At 49.9% G+C, this 18,493-nt stretch overlaps 1 protein-coding gene across 1 annotated transcript in view; it reads left to right on the top strand.

Moving 5' to 3' along the window:
- Nucleotides 1-18,493, top strand: part of LOC100340890 (uncharacterized) — a 110,080-nt gene that overhangs the window by 74,090 nt on the left and 17,497 nt on the right. The window contains exon 10 of the mRNA XM_070058080.1: nt 85-217. The gene's annotated coding sequence lies outside the window, so the exon portion shown is untranslated. The remainder of the gene's footprint in view (nt 1-84; nt 218-18,493) is intronic.

Here is an 18,493-nt window from a genome sequence, read left to right as displayed (position 1 = left end):
TGCAGTAGTTTAATTCTCTGCCTGAGGTGCTGGCATCCCATATGGGCGCCAGTTCTAGTTCTGGCTTCTCCTCTTCCCATCCAGCTCTCTGCTATGGCCTGGGAAAGCAGTAGAAGATGGGGCAAATCCTTGAGCCCCAGCACCTGCATGGGAGACCTGGAAGAAGTTCCTGATTCGTGGCTTCGGATCGGCACAGCCCCACCATTGCAACCATTTGGTGAGTGACCAATGAAAGAAGACCTTTCTCTCTGTCTCTCCCTCTCACTATCAGTAACTCTACCTCTCAAATAAATAAATACTTTTTAAAAAAAGAAAACTACCTTCATCTCTAGTAAGCCTCCTCCTCTGAGTATTGAATAGTTGTGCCATCTTCTCTTGAAGCTTAGTGAGTTGCAATACAGCAGCTCTTTTTAATTCTACATCTGAGAATCTGTACATGTCAGTTGCCGTCTGTCTGACCTCTGAAAACTTACTTTGTTCCTTAAGTGAGGTTGTGGTTACTTGAAAGTTCTTGATGCTTGTAAGCACACTACATCATCTTCAACTTGAGGGATTGTTTCCTTGAGCCTTCAAATTGTGGCTTTGTTTTTGACTTTCCTTCCAGAAATTCCAAGCAGTCTATTTTCAGAGCATATGGACACTTGGGCTGTTTCAGCTCTAGATTGCAACATAAGTCTGCTGTTGATGTGTTGTCACTGTTTTAGCACTAGAGAGTGCTCCAAGCCCAGGTTTGTCCTAATGCTGCGGTTGGTGTTTTGTTCAAAGTTAACTGAGGAAGTGCCTAAGTAGGGATAGTCTATCATTGCAGTCCTGTTCCTGGTGCTGAGCCAGATGCCAAGTACCACGCCACCAGTGCCAAAATGGCAATCACTTCTGGAGCCCAAGACCCATGCTTCCGGTCCTGAAGTGGACTCACTTCCATCATCCATCAGTGATGCTGTTTGGAATGTAAGTCTGATTAACGTGGGTCACAGGTCTCCACCTGGCACTCCTGGCACTGGGGTCAATCAAGAAGCAGGGGCTTGGGGAAGGGAAATGTTGGGATAGGAAGAGTCTCAGGTATTTTTCAGATGGGCACTGAGTCACAGGACACAATCCTGAAATCACTTTGTTTCTCAGTGGCTGGGGTCTTGTTCTGTATTCTTTCCAAGATTGAGAAAGGGATGGTTGAGGCAGTCCCCTTGACACCTCGCTAAAGAGGACACTTGGGCTCAGTCTGTAGCCACTGGCTTGGGAGCAATGGCCCTGGGGCCCTGTCTGGCACCATGTTTCATAGTAGTGAGCCTGGTACTGGGTTTAACATCAAAGGTCTGGGTGCAATTCCTCCTCTCTCCTCCAAGCAGAAAACCAGACACCCCTTTCCCTGCTACTTGGATCTGAGAGGTGGGTATGGCTGTCCTCTTTTCTTCCTGCATTCCTCAGAGTGTCTTTTCTTCTTATTCTCATGCCAGGCACTGTGGTCACTCACCTGCTTCCTTAGATCCTGTGGTGTGGTGTAGGAATAGCTGTTCTCATCAGTGTCTGAGTGCAGTGCTGACAGCCAGAACATCTTAGCTCCCTCCTGCTGCACCTTCTAGATATTATTTGCTGTACAAACACTACCAAGTTTGAGGCGAGCAGTGTCAGTGCGATTGTGTCATACACAGGAAGGTTTCCCCCCATGAAGTGATCAGGACTTGTCCCTACCATTCCTTGGAGATCATCTGTAATTTCAGAGTATGAAAAAGATGTCAAGGCCGGTGCCGTGGCTCACTAGGCTAATCCTCCGCCTTGCGGCGCCGGCACACCGGGTTCTAGTCCCGGTCGGGGCACCGGATTTTGTCCCGGTTGCCCCTCTTCCAGGCCAGCTCTATGCTGTGGCCAGGGAGTGCAGTGGAGGATGGCCCAAGTACTTGGGCCCTGCACCCCATGGGAGACCAGGATAAGTACCTGGCTCCTGCCGTCAGATCAGCATGGTGCACTGGCCGCAGCGCCCTGGCCATGGTGACCATTGGAGGGTGAACCAATGGTAAAGGAAGACCTTTCTCTCTGTCTCTCTCTCTCACTGTCCACTCTGCCTGTCCAAAAAAAGAAGAAGTCAATATAAAAATATGAAAGATATGACAATATACATGTGATTGTGATGTGTAATTCTGGTGGACATTCAGGCTGGATAAGGGTGACTAGATAGCTTACTGAACATTATTTCAGAGCGTGTGTTGATGGTGGGGGGGATTTCTGGATGATGTAGGTGAATACATAGGTGCTGCCACCAGGGACCACAGCCTGGTCTCATCCAATATTTTTTGGAGGATTTATTTATTTATTTAAAAATCAGAGTTACACAGAGAGAGGTAGAGGCAGAGAGAGAGAGAGAGAGAGAGAGAAAGGTCTTCCATCCACTGGTTCACTCCCCAGTTGGCCACAATAGCCAGAGCTGCTGTGATCCGAAGCAGGAGCCTGGAGCTTCTTCTGGGTCTCCCATGCGGGTGCAGAGGCCCAAGGACTTAGGCCATCCTTCACTGCTTTCCCGAGCCATAGCAGAAAGATGGATAGGAAGTGGAGCAGTCATGACTCCAACCAGTGTGCACATGGGATGTGTGCACTGCAGGCAGTGGCTTTACCTGCTACTCCACAATGCTGGCCCCTGGCTTCTTTCTTACAGAGGTGTTTCCAAAGTGTGCCTGTGTTGTGCAATGTGTCAGTGCTTCTCTTTATTGCTGAATACCACAGTGTATGAATATGTTGCACTTTGCCTAGCCATCCATGGACATCTGGTTAGCTTCTACCTTTTACTTAATATGCATAATGCTAGTATAAACATTTGTGTTTCAGAAGGGTATGTTTGGTATCTGTTTTCAGTTCTCGTAGGTGTATATTTAGGAGTGGAATTGCTGGGGTAAATGATAACTTGGTGCCTACCTTTTTAAGAAACTGCCATGCAGGTCCAGTTTCTCCAAGACTGTATTGACAAGGGTTGTCTATATTTTTGACAATGGACTTCTTACAGGGTGTCCCCTTGTGCTTTTTTTTTTTTTTTTTTTTCAGGCAGAGTGGACAGTGAGAGAGAGAGACAGAGAGAAAGGTCTTCCTTTGCCGTTGGTTCACCCTCCAATGGCCGCCGCGGTAGGCGCGCTGCGGCCGGCGCACCGCGCTGATCCGTTGGCAGGAGCCAGGAGCCAGGTGCTTTTCCTGGTCTCCCATGGGGTGCAGGGCCCAAGCACCTGGGCCATCCTCCACTGCACTCCCTGGCCACAGCAGAGGGCTGGCCTGGAAGAGGGGCAACCGGGACAGAATCCGGCGCCCCGACCGGGACTAGAACCCGGTGTGCCGGCGCCGCTAGGCGGAGGATTAGCCTAGTGAGCCGCGGCGCCGGCCATCCCTTGTGCTTTGCATTTCCCTAATGTCTGATGGTGCTGGACAGTTCTTCATGTGCTTGCAGACCAGTAATAAGGCTCTTTAAAACCTTTTGATTATGATATAGTTTTTGCACTTACAGAGGAGTTACAGAATAGTTTGAAAAAGTCCTGTAGTTCCTTCACTCAGACTCACCAGACATTAACATTTGCCCTATTGGAGTTGCATTCCCATTCGTATTCTCTCCCTTTTCCCTCTCTCTGGTCTTCGTCTTTCTCTACACACATCCATACAAACACACACACACACACACATTTTTATTTAATAATCTGAAAGTAGCTGGACTCATCATGTCCCTTTATCCATGAATACTTTGGCATAGATTTTCTGAGAACACGGATTCTTTTCATGTAATTTCAGTACACTTCTCAAAATCAGAACACACGGCATTGATAACCAGTAATATCCAATCTGTGTTTAGACTTTATCAATCGTCCCCATATGCTAGACCCACAGCTTGCTCATCAGATTTCCTTAATCATATTTATTATTTTTTGAAATATTATTTATTTGAGAGATCAATGGACAGAGAAAGAGAAGAAGACAGAAAGACAGAGCTACTATCCATGGGTTCACTCCCCAAATGCCTGCAACTGCCAGGCTGGACCAGGGCAAAGCCGGGACCCCAGAACTCCATCTGGACCTCCCCCATGGACCATTGTCTGCTGTCTCCCAGGTGCACTGGCAGGGGCCTGGATTGGAAGCCCAGGAGACGGGACTCAAGTCGGCACTCTGATATGGGAGGCGGGAGTGCTGGGTGGCGGTGTAACCTGCAGCGCCACAGCATTCACCCCATCCTTGGCAGGTGCACGACCTTGCCTGTCCTGGAGAGTTTGCACCGTGATTTGGTAGAAGAGTTGCCCGCTGTTTCGTGACAGTTTGGGAGAGTTTGCCTGCTTTTCCCTGGGGCTCTATTAAAGCACACGTGTTTAACACTCAGGAACAACAGGCAAAACGTGCTTCCCAGGCATGGTGGGCAGGGACTCATTCCTGCCCCATCGTTGACGATCAGCTCTGTCACTTGGCTAAGGTGCGGCCTATGGGTTGAGGGGTTAAGCAGCCAGGACAAAAGGCAGTACAAAAAATTATTGTAGTTAATAAGAAGTTTGGGGGGTGGGTGTTGCGGTGCAGTGAGTTCAGCTGCTGCTTGGGATCCCCGCATCCAACACCAGAGTGCCCCTCCGGCTGCTCGGCTTTGATCCAGCTCTCTGCTAATGCTCCTGGGAAGAGGGGGATGACGGCTGAAATACTGGAGGCCCTGCCACCATGGGGGACACCCAGATGGAGTGGCAGGCTCTTAGCTTCGGCCTGGTCCAGCCCTGGCTGATGTGGGTATTTGGGAAGAGAATGAGGAGATGGAAGGTGTCTCTCTCTCCTTTTCTTATCACTAGGTTCAGCATAGTGTGTGTGTGTGTGTGTGTGTGTGTGTGTGTTTAAATCAGACCTGAGGTGCGAGATACATGGAAGAAAATTCACCCAAGTGTCTCTTAGATGAGTTTTGCCAAATGTGTAGAGCCAGGTCCACATCATTGACAAAAACTCAGAATGGGTTGAAAAGGGCACACACTTTTTTTAAAAAATATATATTTATTTGTTTACTTGAAAGTCAGAGTTACATAGGAAGAAGAGGAGAGACAGAGAGAGAGAGACAGAGAGGTCTTCCATCCGCTGGTTCACTCCCCAATTGGCCACAATGGCCAGAGCTGTGCTGATCGGAAACCAGGAGCCAGGAGCTTCTTCTGGGTCTCCCACGCAGGGGGAACACACTTTTAAATCATAATTCAGGACTACATACATAACCAGACATGCATCACTCTAATCTTAAGGGACTTGGTCTCCTTCCTCTTGGACACATGCACCCCTAGGAGCCCAGGAGACAACGCTGGTGTCTCCTCTGTTGCTGTCACGGTGAGCTGTGGGCAGTAGGGGGACCCACAGAGAAGTCACTTTCCTGGGTACCGCAAGAAGGGAGCACAGTGTCCTTTTCCTTGCTCGACGACCCCCCTACTTACCTGGGGGTTCTGTTGCCTGCCCCCTTTCCTGGGGCACCACCCTGGTGTGGTCACAGGCAGGGCATGCACTGTGTCTCTGGGACCCACTCCCCCAGCTGCCTCTCCTTTGCCCTGGCCCTGGGCTGGATGTTGAGTCTGGTTGAATGGTGGCTGTTCTTTCATGCCATCTTCTTCAAAAGCTGCCATCCCTGCCATGAGCTGGGAAAAGTCTGTTTGGAAGTTAAAGGCTGAGCCTTGAGTCCTTTCTTAATCAATGGCTGTAGAAAGCCCCATCCCTCAGCCCAGGGTACCAGGCAGAAGAGGAAGGTGGGGGAGAAACACACCTCCCTAGCTAATACTTACCAATGCCTTCCCATGGTCGGACAGGTGATTTGGGAAGAAAAAAACACAGAATTGGCCCAGCATCCCATATGGGCACTGGTTCGAGTCCCGGCTACTCCTCTTCCAATCCAGCTCTCTGCTGATGGCCTGGGAAAGCAGTAGGAGATGGCCCAAGTCCTTGGGCCCTTGCACCACGTGGGAGACCCAGAGGAGGCTCCTGGCTTCAGATCGACCCAGCTCCAGTCATGGTGGCCATCTGGGGAGTAAACCAGCGGATGGAAGACATTTCTTCTCCATCTCTCTGTAATTCTAACTCTCAAATAAATAATACATCTTAAAAAAAAAAAAGAACTTAATGTTGACCTACCTTAAATGTTATCATTCTTTGTCTACCTTAATCATTCTTCCTTTGGAAACAGGACAGATTAAATATTTATTAAGTATTTCTCTACATTGGTCTCCCCTGTTTTGGCCAAGAGGCAAATTAAATATTTGTCTACCTTAATCCTTCATCCTTTTGAATTTAAGACAAACAAGATAAGGGCAAGTTCTTGTCGATTTTTTTAATCTGATTGTTTTTGGTAGTGCAGCAGGTGAGAAGGGAGACAAAGACAAGGTCAAGATGATTGGAGAGGGTGTAGGAGCTTAGATCCTGTCCTGGGGCGTGCACATGGGCTTCAGGGAAGGGAAGGTATGTTCCGGGCAGCGTGGGGGATGGCGCAGGTGCTGGCTAGGCCGCGTGAAGGTAACGGGGTAGGGGTATGGGAAGGGGCCATGTCTAACCTTCACCTCAACCTAGGGTTGTTTAAGATGCAACAGAGAGCTGGTCTCTGAGCAGACAAAGTTTCCTTTCCAACACCATTTGTGCTTCTCCCAGCATGCTGTGGGTCGGTCTCAGAGACCCCTGGTGTGCGGGCTGAGTCCTAGCCACTGTGGTGGCTTCACTTTTGCACCGTGAGATTGGAGACATGGCTCCATGCAGTCCGCAGAAAGTGATCTCCAGGCACTCGGGTGTAGCAGATGAGAAGCAGGATGGCACTCTGGAGAAAGGACAGCTGCCCAGGATTCCCTCAGTGGCTCGGACAGTCCAAGGTCATCAGCAGAATGGAGCCGGGAGTTTCTTCCAGGTCTCCCACATGGGTGCAGGGCCCAAGGACTTGGGCCATCATCCACTGCTTTCCCAGGCCATAGCAGGGAGCTGGATCAGATGTGGAGCAGCTGGGATTCGAACTGGCGCCCACCTGGGATGTGGGTGCTGCAGGCAGAGGCCTAACTTTCTGTGCCACAGCACTGGCCTCCACCTCTGCTTTTGATCCAAATCCTGCTGCATGTGCCTGGGAAGACAGTAGTTGATGGCTGAAGTACTTGGGTTCCTGCCACTTATGTAGGAAACCCGGATGGAGTTCCTGGCTCCTGGCTTTGGCCTGGTCCATGCATAGCATTTGAGGAATAACCCAGTGAATGGAAGATCTGTGTGTGTGTGTTTGTGTGTGTGCGCGCGCGCTTGTGCGCGCACGCACCCCTCTCTGTCACTCTTTCAAATAAAAAAATAAAACATTAAAAAATTAATAAAAGAGACAGTTCATCCCCCCAAAAGAACTTTGATCCCAGTTGTGTCTGATGAACCTAGGCCATTTTCTTTAAGCTTCTGAACACTGACCAGCTAGACATCTAAACTTAGAGTAAACCTAGGCCATTTTCTTTAAGCTTCTGAACACTGACCAGCTAGACATCTAAACTTAGAGTAAGCTGTATTTTCTCTCTATGTCTATTTTCTTACAAAAATAGTAATACCTAGGGCTGGTGCTGTGGTATAGTAGGTTTAGCCTCTGCCTGTGGCACCAGCATCCCATATGGGCTCTGGTTCAAGTCCTGGATACTCCACTTCTGATCCAGCTCCCTGCTAATGTGCCTGGGGAAGCAGAGGAAGATGGCCCAAGTGCTTGGGCCCTGTATCCACATGGGAGACCCAGAAGAAATTCCTGGTTCCTAGCTTTGGCCTGGTCCAGCCCTGACTGTTGCTGCCATTTGGGGAGTGAACTAGCAGATGGAAGACTCTCTCTTCCTCTCTCCCTGTAACTCTTTCAAAATAAATAAAAAAATAAATCTTTTTAAAAAAACCAGTAATACCTTCCCTCCAATGCAATCATTTCAATATGAGACTCAAAGGAGTCAGGTTTATGTGAAAGCAACACACAGGGTCTCTAATTATGCTCCCCCAGAGGATTCCCAGGATCTACTGGATCCAAAGAAATTCTAGAGACACAAGAGAGAAAACTGGATTATGTCATATATTGGTCTATTTTGCTTACTATCACAAAATACCCAAGGCTGGATAACTTTATAAAGGAAAGGGGTTATTTAGCTCACAGGTGTAGAAGTTCAAGGGCCTGCGTCTGGTGACAGATTTCTTCCAGGCAGGGAGACCTGAATGTCTGCACCTGCACCTGCTGCCTCCTTGTGCATCTCCCTCTCCCTCTCCCTCTCCCTCTCCCTCTCCCTCTCCCTCTTCCCTCCTCTTCTTCTCCTGCCCCGCTACCAATTATCCACCAGTATTTTAGTCCTAGTAGCTCTATGATTTTGTTTAATCCTAGTCACCTTCCAAAGATCTGACCTTTAAATACCAGGGTCAAATTGAATTTCCATCCTCCTAACACCTGACAAGGGCATCAAATTTCAACCCATGAGCCTTTGGGGAGCACAGACAAACCAGTGTGGCAGAAATGAATTCTTCACACAGCCCCGGCCATTGTGGCCATCTGCAGAGTGAACCAGCAGATGAAAGACACCTCTCTCTCTCTCTCTCTCTCTCTCTGCCTCTGCCTCTCTATAACTCTGCCTTTCAAATAAATAAATCTTAAAAAAAAAATGAATGCCTCATTCATTTGGCAAACATCTGTCTGGTGTCTCCTTTATGCAGCCTGGAGCTTGAAGGACTGGATTACAGGGGTGACAGGGGTGCCTCTTCCTCCCATTGTTGAAATCGGTCTACATTTTCATTGAAATCGCCCTGCTGGGGGCCAGCGCTGTGGTGTAGCAGGGTGAGCTGCTGTTGTTGGCAGTGCCAGCCTCCCATGGGGTGGGGGAATGGTTCAAGTACCAAGAGGCGCTGCTTCCAATTCAGCTCCCCGCTAAGGCTCCTGGGAAAGCAGGGGATGATGGACCAGGTGCTTGTCCCTTGAGCCCATGGGGGAGACCTGGAAGAAGCTCCTGGCCCTGGCTTCAGCCTGGTGCAGCCCTGGCGTTGAGGCCATTTGGGGAGTGAACCAGTAGTAGATGGAGAATCTCTCTCTCTCTTGCTCTCGCTCTCTGCCTTTCACATAAAATTAAAAATAAAAAATTCTGTAAGAAAAAAGAGTTTCCATAAAAGAATATGCTATAAAGCAAATCTCCTGGACCAGAAAGCATTTGTCCTCAAGTTCCACACTGTGGCTCGCTCCTGCCTGCTGAGGACTCAGAATACTGAAAGCCCAGGAAGCTAAGAATAAGTTTCCATCACTAACTCAGCAGCCCTAGACCAGGAGCAAGGGAGACTACACCCAAGTGGCCCATCAGAAGCGGCCACTCGCCCTCTGTGCCATTTTCGTGCCATCCCAGGGGGAAAGTCAGAAGTGCTCTACAAAGGAAAGCTGCGTGGTTGCCAGCAGCCATAACTAAACCCGCCTTGGGATCTTAAAAGCTGGCTGTGCCAGATGCAGTAACGGTCCAGGAAGCTTGCCTGCCCACTTCCTGTGGACGCTAGGGGACTGGTGTTCTCCCTGGTGGTGGTGGTGGTGGTGTGTGCTGGGGTCACCATGGCCAAGTGCAATGCACATGGGCATCCTCCAAGGCTGAGTCTCCGATCAAGGGACTCGAGGGGGCCGCTCCTCCTGAGATCCCTCCTCTGGGTTTGTAGGTGGTGAGTGCCACCTCCCTGTGTGTTCACAGAGCTTCCTCATGAAAAGAGCAGGCAGGGGGCCGTGACTGTGGCATAGTAGGCTAAGCCTCTGTCTGTGGTGCCGGCATCCCATATAGGCACTGATTCAAGTCCTGGCTGCTCCTCTTCCCAGCCAGCTCTCTGCTTATGAGCTGGGAAAGCAGTAGAAGATGGCCCAAGTGCTTGGGTCCCTGCACCTGCATGGGATACCAGGAAAAAGCTCTTGGCTCCTGGCTTTGGACTGGCTCAGCTCTAGCTGTAGTGGCCATTTGAGGAGTAAACCAGCAGCTGGAAGACCTTTCTCTCTCTCTCTGCCTCTCTCTATCTGTAACTCTGCTGCTCAATAAATAAATAGAATATTTAAAGAAAGGGAAGGCAGTAGATGGGAAATAGAGAAGGAGAAGGAGTTCTGGTGTCTGTTTCCTGTTTAAAAAAAAAGTATTTGAAAGACACACGAGAAAGAAACAGACAGAGGCCTCCCATGTGCTGGTTCACTCCCCAAATGCCCACAACAGGTAGGGCTGGGCCAGACTGAAGGCAGGAGCCAGGAACTCCATCCGGGTTTCCCACATGGGTGGCAGGGATCCAGGCACTAATGCCAGCACCTGCTGTTTCCCAGGGTGTGTGATGGCGCCTCTTTTTTAAGATTTTGTTTACTTTTTTCAAAGGCAGAGTTTACAGAGGGACCCACACACACCCAGATACCTTCCATCCTCTGGTTCACTCCCCAAGTGACTGCAATGGCTACGGTTGGCCAGGCCAAAGCCAGGAGCTCCTTCCAAGTGTCCCACATGGGTGGCAGGGGCCTAATCCCATTTGGGCCATCCTCTGCTGCTTTCTCAGGTGCATTAGCAGGGAGCACAATTAGAAGTGGAGCAGCCAGTATCCCAACCAGGGCCCTATGGGATGTCCCTTTCACAGGCGACAGCTTTATCCACTGTGCCACAGCACTGGGCCCTGATGGGTCCTCTTTTAAAGACATTAATTCCGAGGTCAGAAACTGGATTGGGAGGAGGGAGCAGGTGTGATTGCTCTGGGTAGCTGAGAGAAAGTTCTGGAGGCCAGTGCTGTGGCATAGCAGGTAAAGCTGCCACCTGCAGTGCTGACATCCCATATGGACACCAGTTCAAGTCCTGGCTGCTCCATTTCTGATCCAGCTCTCTGTTATGGCCTGGGAAAGCAGTGGAAGATAGCCCATGTCCTTGGACCCCTGGAAGAAGTTCCTGGCTGCTGGCTTCAGATTGGCCCAGCTCTAGCTGTCACAACCATTTGGGGAGTGAACAAGTGGGTGGAAGACCTCTCTCTCTGCCTCTGCTTCTCTGTAAATCTGCCTTTCAAACAATAAATAAATAAACATTTAAAAAGAAAGTTCTGGAAAATGTCAAGGGCTCTGCAGGAAGATTAGTGCCCCAGTTAGGGATCTGCTCATTTACTGGGGGCTACGAAGCCGCCACCCTGAGACTGAACGCCAGGGGCAGAAGGGCATCACCCCCTCCCCTTCCTCGGCCCACTTCTTACTGGCCTGGTGACTGAAAGGAATTCAAAGTGTGTCAGGAGCTCCAACTGCAGCAGGGCCTGCACATAATCATCTCCAACCTGCTGGCCATGGAGAGGCTCTGGGGAAAGAAAGCCACAACCTTTCCAGCTGGCTGCAAATCAGGGCCGAGCAAGCAGTCTGTGCTGGGGGGGGGGGGCATGCACCTAACCAGTCCCTAACCAGTGCCCAACACACAGTAGGTGAACGAACGAATGAACAGTAAGAGCAGCGCCATTGGGGAGGGGAGAGCTGGAGCACAGAGAGGTGGGGGCTTTATTTTTGCATTTCTTTTTTTCCTAAGATTTATTTATTTACTCAAGAGGCCAAGTTAGAGAGAGAGGGAGTTACATCATTCAACCTCCCCTCATCTCCTCACAATGGGACATTATCTCACATCAGTCCAAGAAGGCTGAGTGTGGTGCAATTAGAGAGAGGGAAATAGAGGGAGAGGCCACATTTGCATAACTTTTATTACTTTAAATCGTCATAATCATTCTATTGTGTTGTGAAGTTGTTGTTGTAAATCTACTGTGCCTGATACACTTCATCATAGGTACATATAGGAAGAAGAAGTGCCCACAGGGTTTGACATTATCTCCAGTTTCAGGGCTCTGCTGAGGGATCTTGGAACAGATCCCCTGTGGAAACGGGGGTACCTGCTATATGCACAGTAATTTGGGGGATGACAAATGCTGTGAGTAAGAAGCAACAGGAAGGAAGGGAGTGTGGGCATGGATGCCGCTCTGAGCGATGGCCTGGAGTGGGGGATGAATCTCTCAATCTGCAGACACTCAGATAGCTGCGGGTGCACCAGCCAGGGTGGGAGGATTTTCCCAGTGTGGTGAGGAATAGCAAAAAGGACAAAGTGACCCTCTCTGAGTAATGAAGGGGACAATGTTAGGACCTAGATATAGCAGGACATGGGGCGTAAGCAGGAGGCCAGCTCCCCGAGAGTTTGGTGAGGGCTTTGTTCTACAAGTGTGGTATGCAGCTGTGGGTGGGGGCAGGGTGGGGATAGCAAAGGTGCACCTGCTCTGTGTATGGGGGTCACGGTGAAGGTGACTGTGCTGGCTGTTCTGCAAACAATTGACAGCAAGAGGTTTTGAAGTGGGCGTGAAAAGGCCACCACCAGGTTCCCCCTACACACACACACACACACACACATACAAACACAAAGAGGCTTCAACAAACACTAGCCTAGCTTCTCACAGCTCATGGCCGTGAACTCAGGATGATGAGCTGTATGCTGACCTCAGCCCCGTAAAGGCCCTGCCCACGAGAGCTCAATGTCATGGAGCATGGGCCCCGAACCTCCCTTCGGTTCTTAGAAAACTCGTCCTTGGGGCTCCTTTCTTTGTCTCTCTGAAATGTGTCCGTGCCAGTACAGAGCTGGATACATCCCTTTGAAAAGCAATCATCCCTCAGTCTTCCAGCCCTTGATAGGAGGGTAGGCCCCCACCTGGTTAGCAAACCCGGATACCAAGATCACCTTTACCCAGCCTCCCCCTAGAGAGTGTCCTCAAACACGCTTCCCTTGGCATGGCTCGGCATTTAAAACGTCTCCTGCCTTCGGGTGGAGTAGAGCCCAGTTCAGACCACAGGGTCCCTCTCCAACCACCGGTAGTCTGAATACAATCTGTCTTTGAAAATTTTTTTAAAGAATTTTTTTGAAAGAGTTACACAGAGAAGAGAGGCAGAGAGAGAGAGAGAGAGGTCTTCCGTCCGATGGTTCACTCCCCAGTTGGCCGCAATGGCCGGAGCTGCATTGATCCAAAGCCAGGATCCAGGAGCTTCTTCCAGGTCTCCCATGCGGGTGCAGGGGCCCAAGGACTTGGGCCATCTTTTGCTGCTTTCTCAGGCCATTACAGAGAGCTGGATTGGAAGAGGAGCAGCTGGGACTAGAATGGGCACCCATATCAGATACCAGCGCTTCAGGCTACGGCGTTAACCCGCTGAGCCACAGCGCCGGGCCCTGTCTTTGACATTTTTTAACAAGTGCCTGGGACAAAATTTAACTTTTTTTTCCAAAATTTATTTATTTGAAAGAGTTGCACAAAGAGAGAAGGAAAGGCAGAGAGACAGAGAGAGACAGAGACAGAGAGAGAGAGAGAGAGAGATCTTCCATTTGCTGGTTCACTCCTCAATTGGCTGCAATGGCTGGTGCTGTGCTGGTCCAAAGCCAGGAGCCAGGAGCTTTTTCTGGGTCTCTCATTCAGGTGCAGGGGCCCAAACACTTGGGCCATCTTCTACTGTTTTCCCAGGCCATAGCAGAGAGCTGGATTGGAAGTGGAGCAGCCGGGACTTGAACCGGTGCCCATATGGGATGCCAGCACTGCAGGCAGCAGCTTTACCGGCTAAGCCAGAGTGCCAGCCCCAGAATTTAACTTTTGAAATTGGCTGGTGTAACCTCTTTCATCTTGTCCTGTTTAGAAAGTATTTTGGCTATTCTAAATTACTTGTATTTCTATATAAATGCTAGCCGAAGTTTGCCAATTTCTCTAGGAAGTCTGATGCACTCTTTCTTTACAAATGACTTTTCTTTAGGAATGGCATTGGATTTGTAGCTAAATTTGAGAAGAACTGTCATGTTAGCACTATAAAGTGAACGTGGGTGTATTTAGATTAAGGGTTGGCAAAGTTTCTATAAAGGGCCAGAGGATAAATATTTTTGGCTTCCTGAACCATTCATGTCTACCATTGTAAGTAATATGCCAATAAGTGAGTATAGCTGTGTTCCAAAAAAACTTTATTTACCAAGCATGCAGGGGGCCAGATTAGTCCGAGAGTCTGTAGTTTGTTGTCCTGATTTAGGTCTTCTTTAATCTCCCTCAGCAAAATTTTGTAGTTTTCAGAGTAAAATCCTGCCCTTATTTTGCTAAAGTCATCCCTAAATGAATATAATTGTTTCCTGGATTATATTTTCAGATTGTTCATTGATTTTATTTATTGGTTTTGTATCCTGAACCTTGCTCAGCTCTCTTACTAATACCAGTGAGAATGGTTGGCAGATCCCCTGTGATTTTCTGCATGCGGTCAGGCACTCTGCAGGGCCAGTTTTTCTTCCTCCTCTTCTTTCTTGATGCTCCAATGTGAGCCCTTGGATACCACACAGCTCTCTTGTGTCTTGTTTGTATACAGGAAAAGGTGTATCTGAAGGATCCTGGGGTAACACAATGAACAGATGGCGAGGAAGAGGAAAATGGCCTTTTTTTAAGAGCAGAGTTGTAATTTTGATGCTGAGGAGTGATCAGTCTCATGCTGAATTGTTTGATAGCTGAAGTGGACATCATGTTCGCATGGGCCCTGACCTGCTTTCCCACCAGCCCCCAGGAGTTGCCTGTTACCCTCTACCAGGAAAGAGCCAGGCCCTCTCAGTATCCCCATGGAGACCTGGGCTTCCTCAGATGCTACCTAGGCAGGATGAATGATGCAGCCCAGGGGTTGACTGTGGTATGGGATAGATCAGAACCAGTAGGATAGAAGAGATGGGAAGAAACTGGCATTATTCCTATTACTCTCCCTTCCCCCATGCCTTCCTTCTCAACACTGCACAGGACTGTTTCCTAAACCCTCCATGAAGACATCCCATGGGAGTACACCCTCACTGCCTGCAGGGCAGCAGCCAGCTCACAACACACTCCTGTGCCCTGCACGCCTCTTCCCAGCCTGCCTCACTTTCAGTACCCCCTACTCTTTTATTTCCCTGGGATTGCACCCCCAAGAAAATGTGAACATGACAGCCTTTTTTTTCTTTGATTTCTAAAGAACCAGGCAGACAGGGCCTTAGAGATTATCTAAGAGCAAGATCACAAAGTCACCACCTCCCAAGCAGGATTTAGCCTACAGACATATCTGATTTAATTCAAGAGAGATGGGGCTGACCTTGTGGTGCAGTGGGTTAAGCCACAGCCTGCGATGCTGGCACTCCATACGAGCACCAGTTCAAGTCCAGGCTGCTCCACTTCTGATCTAGCTCCCTGCTAATGCACCTGGGAAGGCAGCAGGAGATGTGCTTGGGCCCCTGCACCCGTGTGAGAGATCCAGAAGAAGCTCCTGGCTCCAGATTGGCGCAGCTCTGGTTGTTGCGGCCAATTGGGGAATGAACCATAGGACGGAAGACCTTTCTCTCTCTCTGCCTCTCCTCTCTCTGTGTAACTCTGACTTTCAAAAAAAAAAAAAAATCTCAAAAGAGATTTTTTAAACAGCTATTATCTTTTAGTGGGAAGACTTCCAAAGCATCTGCATTTCCTGCTTGTCAGGGACAGAGGCCTTGAAACAATTGGCTGCTGAGGGGCTGCCTACCGGGCCTCTTGTCTTCCCCAGCTGGGCCCAGCATTCAGCAGGCATTTGCCTCCACACTCAACCAACTACCTACCTAAGGGTTCTCGGACATACATCTCCGTCCAAATCAGGATGAAGCAAAACAGGCTGGGAATAACGTGTGTCAAGGTCACATTCTCCAGAGCCCCTTTGCCAGCAACAGGGTCTGTATCAAGTCATCCGTGGGTTAACTGAGGGTCTACTTGTAAAGTTCATGGCTGAATTTCCCCAAGCTGGGGCACAGCTTGTGAGTTTGTGGCCCAGCCTATCAGGGAATATAAAATGCATGTTTTTGCTTGGACCTGAAATGAGAATTGCACCATGCTGAGCTGGGTCACCTTGACATTCAGCACGAGGGCCAGGCTGGTCTCTGCTGGCTTCCTGGGACACTGGACTCTCTGGGGGCTCTGAGGAGGCAGACTCTTCACCTCTTCATTGCCAGGCTTGTGTAATCTGCGCCATCTACATCAGTGGGATGCTTGGATGACTGAGAGTGACATCTGCTTCCCCTAGGGAACTCTGGGGGAGTTGGCCAGATCTTCTGCATCTCCCTTGCAGATGTGGTCCAGGAAACACTGCAGGAAAACCCCCACAGCCCAGAGCTGAAGCGCATTGGCTGTGGCAGCCCCCAGGGTCTCTCAGCACTCAGGGTAAACTGACCGCAGGCCAAGCCTGCACCGCCATAGGCCTGTTGTTGACTAGGGTGGAGATGGCCATCATATCCTCTGTCTGAGGCTGCAGACACAGTCCACTCTCGGGCCATATTTCTTTCTTTGAAAAATGTTATTCATTTAAGAGGTAGAACAAGAAGGAGAGAGAGAGAGAAAGAGAGAGAGAACCAGCATGGAAATCTGCAGGTACCCCAAATGCCCAGGAGTATGGGGAAGGGCCTGGGCCAGGCTGAAGTCCAGAGCTGGGAACACAACCAGGCCTCTCACGTGGGTGGCAGGAGCCCAGTGACGAGCTGTCACTGCTGAAAATGCATCAGCAGGAAGCTGGAGTCAGGAGCCAGAGCCAGGTACCAAACCCAGGCGCTGTGATGTGGGACCCAGCATCTGAACTGGCATCTTAACCAGCAGGTCAAGGACCCACCGTCTGCTGGAGCTCCCTCGTGACAGTGGTCATGAGGGAATGTTCCCAGTGCGTTGTCGAGGTTAGGAAGGAGGGCTAGGAAGAGGGTGGGCAGGCACGTCCCCTGCTCCGAAGGCCCCGCCGGGGTGGCGGCTGCCCTCCTGCTGCTGTTCTCCGTGCTTGGGTCCCTTCTCTTGAATTCAGATGCAGGGGCAGGTGTGTGAGGGAGGAAGCATCTGCCCTAAGAGAAGCACAGGCCTGGGTACAAATCCTGCCTTTGTCTCACTGCCTGGAAACCCTGAATAGATTCCTCCCTCCTCAGCTACCCCATGCCTGCCGTGGTCCCCCTTCCCATTGCTGCACCTAGGTGACATGGATCCGGCATGGATGGTGTGGCTCAGTCACTGATGTGATCCTTTGAGGGGACCAGGAGATGCAGCAGACACTGGATGGGTGAGGTTTGCTGCCAGCGTTACACACAAAACACTGGTTTATGGTGAACTTTTACATAAGGAGGAGTACACTGTAAAAGAAGGCTGACGTGTCAGTATGGTAAACACTAAACCAGGAACATAGGTGTTGATTTTATTATCAAGTATTATGTACTGTGCATAATTGTATGCAGTTTAGTTTTTTTTTTATTTTAAAGATTTTATTTATTCACTTGAGAGGCAGAGTTACAGACTCTTCCATCCGCTGGATCACTCTAAATGGCTGGAGTGGCTGGAGCTGGGCCAATACAAAGCCAGGAGCCAGGAGCCTCCTCCAGGTCTCCCACGTGGGTGCAGGGGCCCAACACTCGGGCCATCTTCTACTGCTTTCCCAGGCCACAGCAGAGAGCCAGATTGGAAGAAGAGCAGCCGGGACTTGAACCAGTGCCCATGTGAGATGCCGGCAGTACTCCATTATAGCCTTGTGGGACTGCTGTCTTTGTGTGGTCCATCGCTGCCTGGGACATTGTGGTAACTGTATATGTCGCGACTCATCCATGGGTCCAGAGCTTTCTGGAATAAAGTCCAGAAGAAAACAGACAGGTTCTTGTCCTAAAAGAGCTGATATTGTAGTCAAGGGAAGGCAGACAATGAACGGGGAGCTGTGCCTCCAGTGAGTCCAGGGTTAGTGTCGAGAGAGAGAGAGAAAGAGAGAGAGAGAGAAAAGCAAAGAGGACAGGAAGCAAGGACTGTGAGAGCAGGTGCATGGTGAGAGGTTGTTCAGGTCGTTCAAGGCAGGATGTATTGAGAAGATGGCATTGCAGTAGCAGCTTGGGGGAGCATGGGAGTGATGCCGGCCGAGGCTTGGGGAAAGGTCTGTTCACACAGAGGAAATGACTCCGGGGCAACTCGGCTCTCTGGGGACAGCAAAATGGCCTAGAGCAGCTAGGATGGAGCACAGTGGAGAGAGCAAGTGCAGAACCGTGGGCATTGTGCTAGGGGCTGTCTTGCAAAGAGCACAGGCATGTAAAAGAGGGTACATCCAGGATCTGGTGGAAGAGCAGGCCTGTCTGAGTATCCGGCCACTCCAACTCCTGACTCCAGCTTCCTCCTAACAGAAGAATGGGTAATGAATACCAACAAACAGGCAACTTGCGAAAGTTGGTTAATAAGTGCTCAAAACTGTCTGAACCTTGCCAACCACCAAAGAAAAGTTACTAGAACAAAATAGTGTCCACCTATCAGAATGACAGGTGATGGGCTGGTCGAGGGCAGATGTCAGGAGCCAGGAACTCAATCCAGATCTCCCCCGTAGGTGGCAGGAACCCAGTGACTTGAGCCATCCCTGCTGCCTCCCAGGGTTGCTGCCGGCAGGAGGCTGGAATCAGGAACTGGAGCTGGGAATCGGACCCAGGCACTCCAACGTGGGATGTGGGCTTCTTAACCTGCATCTTAACTATGAAGCCAAATGCCCACCCCCAGGAGCTTT

This window comes from Oryctolagus cuniculus, chromosome 15 (assembly GCF_964237555.1).
Source record: "Oryctolagus cuniculus chromosome 15, mOryCun1.1, whole genome shotgun sequence".
Classification (NCBI taxonomy): domain Eukaryota; kingdom Metazoa; phylum Chordata; class Mammalia; order Lagomorpha; family Leporidae; genus Oryctolagus; species Oryctolagus cuniculus.
The sequence above is the reverse complement of the archived record's forward strand: the minus strand, read 5'-3'. Positions and strand labels throughout refer to the sequence as shown.